This window comes from Hylobates moloch, unplaced genomic scaffold (assembly GCF_009828535.3).
Source record: "Hylobates moloch isolate HMO894 unplaced genomic scaffold, HMol_V3 SCAFFOLD_1, whole genome shotgun sequence".
In the NCBI taxonomy this organism is placed as follows: domain Eukaryota; kingdom Metazoa; phylum Chordata; class Mammalia; order Primates; family Hylobatidae; genus Hylobates; species Hylobates moloch.
In genome coordinates this window covers 97,416,132-97,424,969 of record NW_026652276.1, presented here as the reverse complement: position 1 = coordinate 97,424,969, position 8,838 = coordinate 97,416,132, and the positions used below count along the sequence as shown (strand labels likewise).

Here is an 8,838-nt window from a genome sequence, read left to right as displayed (position 1 = left end):
TACTTTATGATTTAAAAATAATTTAAGGGCCAGGCGCAGTGACTCACACCCATAATCTTAGCACTTTGGGAGGCTGAGGCAGGCAAATCGCTTGAGCCCGGGAGTTGGAAACCAGCCTGGGCGACATAGTGAGACCCCATCTCTACAAAAAAAAAAGAAAAAAGAAGAAAGAAATGAAAAAAACTTGGCTGGGCATGGTGGCACGCACCTGTAGTCCAAGCTACTCAGGAGGCTGAGGTGGGAGGATCACCTGAGCCTGGGGAGGTCGAGGCTGCAGTGAGCCATGATCGCTCCCCTGTATGCCAGCCTGGGCAACACAACAAGACCCTGTCTCAAAAACATAATAATTTAAGGTGAATAGGTTTACATTCATTGTAGAGCCCTTAGGAAAACAATGTCAAAATCTATACCCACCACCAAAAAAAAAGTTGACTTTTTGAAATCCGTGAAAACGTATGCAAATGAAGAGTCTTTCCAGTGAATAAATTAACAGGCCAGGTGGAAACCAGCCTGGTGATTCCAATTTCATCTGTCTTATTAAGTGTTTGCAAAGTAACCCCATACCTTAACATGAGCAGAAGATACGGAAGATAGGGTTTTGCTTGCAATTGGATTCCTGAGTGCTCATTACATAAACTTAAACCGTAGTCATGGCACAGAATTAACTATGTAGCTTGTAAACCTGTACAAATAGACAAGTATTTCCTATCTTTACTGTTTTGCTATCCTTTGTTTATGAGCTAGAAAGAACTACTTTGTAAATACTGCTACTAAGTCTTTACTAAGTACTACTACTTAGTAAATAACTACTTACAAAATACTAAAGCATTTAATGAGTATAAGTACTTGGCAAATGACTACCTACAGAATACTAAAACATTTACTTAATAGCCATACTTAGCAAATGACTACTTACATAATATGAAAGTATTTACTGTGTAGCAGTACTTAGCAAATGACTACTTACAAAATGCTAACATATTTACTTAGTAGCAGTACTTAGCAAATAACTATTACAAAATACTAATTAATTACAGATTTTGTGCAATTATGTAGTTGTGCTAAATATTAAAATACTTAGTATTTTAAAAATACTAAAGTATTTACTAATTAGTAGTATTTACAAAAAAGTATTTTCAGATTGGAGTGTAGTGGCATGATCATGGTTCACTGTGGCCTCAACTTCCAGGATCAAAGGATCCTCCCACCTTAGCCTCATGAGTAGCTGGGACCACTGGTGCATCCTACCACACCCAGCTAAATTTAGTTTTTTTTGTAGAGACACGGTATCCCTATGTTATCCATACTGGTTTTTTAAAAATTTTAATTTTAATTTTTTCCTTCATTTTCTCTAGTTACCATGATGCATTTTATTTATCACAGTTGGTGTACACACTGTGATATTATTCCTAATATTCCAGTGGGATGTTACTCCTCAGGTCACAGGGGGTTAATACTCTGGGACAGTATTCCTCATATTCCAGGGCGGTGATACTCTTAAAGTCACAGGATGTGTACCCTGTGTGATATTGTTCGTCCTATTCTAGGGGGACGTTACTCCTAAAGTCACAGGGATGTACACCCTGTGACATTATTCATAGTATACCAGAGGGATATTAGTACTAATGTCACAATGCGTGTACACCTTGTGATATTATTCGTAATATCCTAATGTCACAGGGGGTGTGTTCCCTGTGATATTATTCCTAATATCCTAGATGGATATTGCTCTTAACATCACAGGATGTGTACACCTTGTCATATCATTCATAATATCCTAAAACTATGTTATTCCTCATGTCACAGGGGGTGTTCACCCTGTGATATTACTCATAATAGTTTTGTGGGATGTTACTCCTAATGTCACAAGGGGTGTACACAGAGTCACACAGTGATACCACCTGTAATATTCTATAGAAATGTTACTCGTAAATCACAGGGGCTGTACCTCCTGTGATATTATTGGTCATATTCTAGGGGAATGTTACTACTATTGTCACAGGGGGTGTACAGCCTGTGATATTACTCGTCATATCCTAGCGGGATGTTATTACCAGTGTCACAATCCATGTACCCCTTTGATATGATTTGTAATATCCTAAAGAGATGTTACTATTAAGGTCACAATGCATGTACACCCTCTGATATTATTCGCTATATCCTCGGGGGATGTCACTCCTAATATCACAGGGGGCGTACTCCCTGTGATATTATTCGTCATATCCTAGGGGGATGTTACTTTTAATGTCACGGGGGTTGTGTATCATGCGTATTCAATGCCTGTGATGCTATTCCTAATATCCTAGGGGCATGTTCCTCCTAATGTCACATGGGGTGTGCACCATGTGTGTACATCTGCTGTGATATTATTCGTGATATCCTAGGGGAATGTTACTCCTGATGGCACAGGCAGTGTACACCATGTACACCCTTGATATTAGTGGTAATATCCAGGGTAAATATTACTGCTAAGATCACACAGTGTGCACACCCTGTGACACTGTGATATTTTTCATCATATTATAGGGAGATATTGCTTCTCATATCACAGTGGGTGTACCCCTTGTGTGTATACTCTGTGACAGTATTTTTTATATCCTGGGGGGTATTACTCCTAATGTCACAGTGGGTGTTCACCCTGTGTTATCATTCTTATTTGACCTTGCTGCCTTTTTTAACCCACACTACAAAAGGAATGGAATAGATAAGAAGATATTGAGATTAGACTGTGCTGCCGTGTGGCCGCTGCAGGACACCTTTAATATCCCTGTCTCTCAGGCTGTAGATGAAGGGGTCCAGCATGGGGGTGACCACCGTGTACATCACTGAGGCCACTGCACCCTTTCTGGGGGAAGATGACACATCTGAACTGATGTACCCTCCAACGCCTCTTCCATAAACTCAGCAAACAACTGACAGGTGAGACCCATAGATGGAGAAGGCTTTATACTTCCCACCTGATGATGAAACCCTCAGAATGGAGGAAACAATTTTACAGTAAGAGAAAAGGGTCTCTGAGATGGGAAGGAAACCAAATATGGTGGCAGGGAAATACATGATTATGTTATTGGTGAAGGTGTCACAACAGGCAAGATGGGGGAGTTGAGAAGGGTCACAGAAGAAATTAGGAATTTCCACATCCTTGAAGCAGGTCATTAGCAAGGCAATCAGGTTGTGCAGCTGGGAGTCTAAAAGACTGAGAAAAGAAAAAAAGACAACAAAACTAGGAAGCCACAGAAACAGGGGTTCATGATGGCTGAATGGTATAGAGGGTGACAGATGGCTACAAACCGGTCATAGGCCATCACACTCAGGAGCGTGTCTCTCTTCCGTGCCTCCAAAAATGGCAAAGAGAGACATCTGAGTCAGGCAGCCTGCATAGGAGATGACTCTGCCATGAGATTGGATGTCCACGATCATCTTGGGGACCGTGGTGGAGGTGAAACCGATGTCAGGCAAGGACAGGTTGGAGAGGAAGAAGGACATGGGGGTGTGGAGGTGGGAGTCAGGGCTGACGGCCAGGATGAGGAGCAGGTTCCCCAGGACAGCGACCAGGCACATGGACAGGAACAGCCCAGCGAGGACCGGCTGCAGTTCTGGATCCCCTGAGGGTTCTAGGAGGAGGAATATAGAGACATCTGTTACATTCTGTGGGTCTGCATAGTTTGGACACCTTTTGCCTAGAAAAGGGGGTTGAAAAATGGGAAACAAGTAAACCAACACCCAGCATTGTGTCTGCATTTTTGATAGAAGCAATTCACAAGTAATGTTTTCAGATTTCAGAGCAATCCACACTCAGCAATATTTTGCAGTTCTGACAAACTCAATTATCTTCTAATGCTTTCATCATTGATTTCTGTGTTATTCACTTCTTGCTGCACACACCTGCCTTAGATACTAGATTCAAGAATGTTCCAAGAACCAGATCATCATATATAACAAATTCCTAACTAGAAAATACAGCCTATCTTGTCCGAAGAAAAATAGGTAATAAAACCATTCTCTTCACTTGAAGAAAAAGGTTATCCTAATTAAAGGAAATTAAGAACTCAAATATTTCATTATATTCTACTAGATAGATACAAATTCCCTTGATTTAGAACATTCGTAAACACTGTATAACAGCTGAGACCATGTCATCTGGAAATGAAATGAAAGTTGATAGTTCATAAGCAGAAAATAGTTCCACATGCCGGTTAGGTCCTAGTGATTTCACCATTAGGTTTTCTGACTTTTCTCCAAGAGAGTAATTGCTTCCTCAAATCTGTGGGTCTGGTTTTAAAATTCATGTAAGCTATAACTACTGTCCTTAGCTTAGGTGGACTTAGAGTTTTCATCAGAAAGTTTGGCCAGACGCGGTGACTCACTCCTGTAATCCCAGCACTTTGGGAGGCCGAGGAGGGTGGACCACGGGGTCAGGAGAGCAAGACCATCCTGGCCAACATGGTGAAACCCTGCCTCTACTAAAAATACAAAAACTTCGCCCGGTATGGTGGTGCGTGCCTGTAGTCCCAGCTACTCGGGAGGCTGAGGCAGGAGAATGACTTGAACCTGGGAGGCAGAGGCTACGGTGAGCCAAGATCACACCACTGCACTCCAGCCTGGGCAACAGGAGCAAAACTGTCTCAAAAAACAAAAAACAAAAAGAATCAAGTAAGTCGAAGTCACACTGATGACAGCCAATATTTGTGAACCAAGGAAGTGTCAATTCAAGAATTAACAGATTTTTACTTTTGCTATCTCCTCTGTGCCAAGCAAGATATAGGCTCTGGGGAATTATTAATTCAGCTTATTAAATTTCCCAGTTCTTTTCAATACAGAGAATATTTATATGACAAAAGTTAAAAATATAAGTTACAAAAAATACTGTTAAGTGATGCTGTCTCATTTATGAAACCAACTAATTGCTCTAGGCATCTTTCAAAAATTTCAACTTACCCTGAAGTTTCAATTTACATACAGAATATCACTCACATTTTTGTTATTTTTCAGTTTTCTCTCAATGGAATCACCAAAAATTTTTGATTTTTTTTTTTTGAGATGGAATCTCGCTCTGTCGCCCAGGGTAGAGTGCAGTGGCGCAATCACAGTTCACTGCAGCCTTGACCTCTGAGGCTCAAGCGATCCTCCCACCTCAGCCTCCCAGGTAGCAGGGACTACAGGCATGTACCATGATACCTGGCTAACTTTTATAAAAATTTTTTGTAGAGATGGGGTCTTGCTATATTGCCCAGACTGGTCCTGAACTCCTGGGCTCAAGCAATCCTCCCTCCTTAGCCTCCCAGAATGCTGAAATTACAGGTGTGATCCACTGTGCCCTGCCTCACTGAAATTTTTAAATCATAAAATTATCTGCATTCTGTACGTTCCTTGAGGAAACAGACACACTTTTTCATCAATGGGGACACATTCTTACTGTAAGGCTGAGAAAAGAGAAGGGAGTTCAATGCTTACTTAATAAGTGTAGGCATAAACCTCACTACCTGTTTCAAAGGCCTCATTATTGTCTTCTCTAGGACAAATACAGAGTCACTTTGCAGTCATTTCCAGATTTCTCTTTAAACAACCCTGGAGCCTATAAATAGGGGTAACTGGTTGGACTCTCAGTTCAAAAAGAATGCCGTGCTTACCTTGTACATGCTGTAGCACTGCTGCAGCACCAAACTATAAACCTTGTCCTGCAAACATGAAAACCCAGCACAGATCTCAATTCAAGGGAAAAACAATGTCTATTGTGAAGGGGTGGGTTTGCCCCTCGACAGCTGTGGGTGTTTCTCGTTAGGTGGAATGAGAGACTTGGAAAAGAAAAAGACACAGAGACAAAGTATAGAGAAAGAAGGGGGCCCAGGGGACCAGCGTTCAGCATATGGAGGATCCCGCCTGCCTCTGAGTTCCCTTAGTATTTATTGGTCATTCTTGGGTGTTTCTCAGAGAGGGGGATGTGTCAGGGTCATAGGATAATAGTGGGGAGAAGGTCAGCAGATAAACGTGAACAAAGGTCTCTGCATCATAGACAAGGTGAAGAATCAAGTGCTGTGCTTTAGATATGCATACACATAAACATCTCCATGCCTTACAGAGCAGTATTGCTGCCCATATGTCCCACCTCCAGCCCTAAGGCGGTTTTCCCCTATCTCAGTAGATGGAACATACAATTGTGTTTTATACCCAGACATTCCATTGCCCAGGGACGGGCAGGAGACAGAGGCCTTCCTTTTGTCTCAACTGCAAAGAGGTGTTCCTTCCTCTTATACTAATCCTCCTCAGCACAGACCCTTTACGGGTGTCGGGCTAGGGGATGGTCAGGTCTTTCCCTTCCCACGAGGCCCTATTTCAGACTATCACATGGGAAGAAACCTTGGACAATACCTGGCTTTCCTAGGCAGAGGTCCCTGCGGCCTTCTGCAGTGTTTGTGTCCCTGGGTACTTGAGATTAGGGAGTGGTGATGACTCTTAACGAGCATGCTGCCTTCAAGCACCTGTTTAACAATGCACATCATGCACAGCCCTTAATCCATTTAACCCTGAGTTGACACAGCACATGTTTCAGAGAGCATGGGGTTGGGGGTAAGGTTATAGATTAACAGCATCTCAAGGCAGAAGAATTTCTCTTAGTACAGAACAAAATGGAGTCTCCTATGTCTACTTCTTTCTACACAGACACAGTAACAATCTGATCTCTCTTTCTTTTCCCCACACTATTGGATAGATGGCAAAGGTACACTGACTCTTAGCCAAACAGTATAATGTTTATAAACTTGGTGCCACCATAGTCGTTCGTGTGCTGAAAGAAAGTGTTTACGTTTTTTTTTTGTTTGTTTGTTTGTTTTTTTTGAGATGGGAGTCTTGCTCTGTTGTCCAGGCTGGAGTGCAGTGGTGCAATCTTGGCTCACTGCAACCTTTGCTTCCCTGGTTCAAGCGATTCTACCTCAGCCTCCTGAGTAGCCGGGATGACAGGTGTGCGCCACCATCCCTGCCCAGTTTTTGTAGTTTTAGTAGAGACAGGGTTCCGCCATATTGGCCAGGCTGGTCTTGAACCCCTGACCTCAAGTGATCTGCCCACGTCGGCCTCCCAAAGTACTAGGATTACAGGTGTGAGCCGCTGTTCCCAGCCATAAGTGTTTAAATTCTAATTTGTGAATCAGTAAGCCTTACTTTAGGAGGGCTTTCAATATAGATGAAGAATAGAAGGTATTAGTGAGATAAGGTGCATATACATTTTTAAAAGATTGTGCTAATGTAAATGATAAACATAAACCTTTGCTATATACCCCGAGAAACTTCCGCAAAAGCCACCTAGTTTAAATCCGACCAAGTAAGGCATTCAACATACTCAGCAATACATTTAAAAAAATAAACAAACAATGACACATTACCAACAACTCCTCCTCTTGATATTCAATAACTGGTTTTCCATCTTTACTGTTTTTCAATTATAGGATTCCAAACAACCTACAAAGTTTGATAAACTGAAATTATACAATGAATTCATTAGACCATGTTTTTTATTTTGCCTTAGTTTAAAAACTTTGAACACGCTACAGCACCAGAAAGTTTCTTAAAGCAGCCCCAAGAACGAATAAAGCATAACGAATAACTTGATTTTAAAATTGCCACCGATTTTATTTTAATTTTACTTGGATGCCAACAGCCAGAGAACTTTGCTAAATTCTGAATAGTAAAGATCACCCATAACTTCACCATAAAATTTCAGATACACTGTGTATGTAAATACCATGACCATCCAGAAATTTTCTTCTGGTTCATTAAAGAACTGTCTGTTCTTCTGTGTATGTAAAGATTTTGCAGGTTTTGATGGGCTTAAAGTCCTATGAAGGTTAAAAAAATATCTTTGGGACAATTCTCCAGCAGAAGTTTTAAGAATCCACTGAACTCTAAAAGGCACTTAGAGGTATTACCTTGTAAACTGTACAACAGCTTCACACAATCCGACATTTCTAATCTTCTCATTCTTTTCTTTTTGTTTTCTTTTTGGAGACGGAGTCTCACTCTGTCGCCCAGGCTGGAGTGCAGTGGTGCGATCTCGGCTCACTGCAAGCTCCGCCTCCCAGGTTCATGCCATTCTCCTGCCTCAGCCTCCCGAGTAGCTGGGACTACAGGCGCCCGCCACCACGCCCAGCTGATTTTTTTTGTATTTTTAGTAAAGACCGGATTTCATTGTGTTAGCCAGGATGGTCTCGATCTCCTGACCTCGTGATCCACCCGCCTCAGCCTCCCAAAGTGCTGGGATTACAGGCTTGAGCGACCGCGCTCAGCCTCTTCTTTTCTACCTCATTTGGATGATAAAATCTTATTTTCCTCCTGACACATGAGGAAACAGAAGCACAACATGAATAGAAATATTACATCTTATCTATTGAAAACGCTAAGTTCAGTGTCGACCTCTTGTGTCGCACAAGCTAATGACAAAACAAAAGAAAAACCGGTTTCAGAAAAACAAGAATTGTAATCCTAGCACTTTGAGAGGCCGAGGCGGGAGGATCACCTGAGCTCAGGAGTTCAAGACCAGCCTAGGCAACACCGTGAGACCTCGTCTCTATTTAAAATAAGGATAACAGGAATTATCTCATCATTGTGCAAATACCGCCCACCAGTCAGAAAGGCAATTTCGATAGTCAATAAGTCACATCTGAAGCAGCACCAGGTAATTTTTATGAAAACTCAAGTCTCCAGATTTCCTTCCCTAGTGCTAATTTGTAATACACCAATGCTCGTAAGAAATAAAGGTGTGGACCTCTGCAGACACATAGCTCCCTGAAAATTAAATCCAGCCAGTTCTCAAGCATTTGAACTGACGAGTGTTGTTTTTTTTTTTTT

The 8,838-nt window shown here is 41.8% G+C and overlaps 1 pseudogene; it reads right to left on the bottom strand.

Annotated features, from left to right (window-relative positions):
- Window positions 1-2,235: 2,235 nt before the first annotated feature.
- On the bottom strand, window positions 2,236-6,264 carry LOC116810876 (olfactory receptor 7E24-like; annotated as a pseudogene).
- Window positions 6,265-8,838: the final 2,574 nt, after the last annotated feature.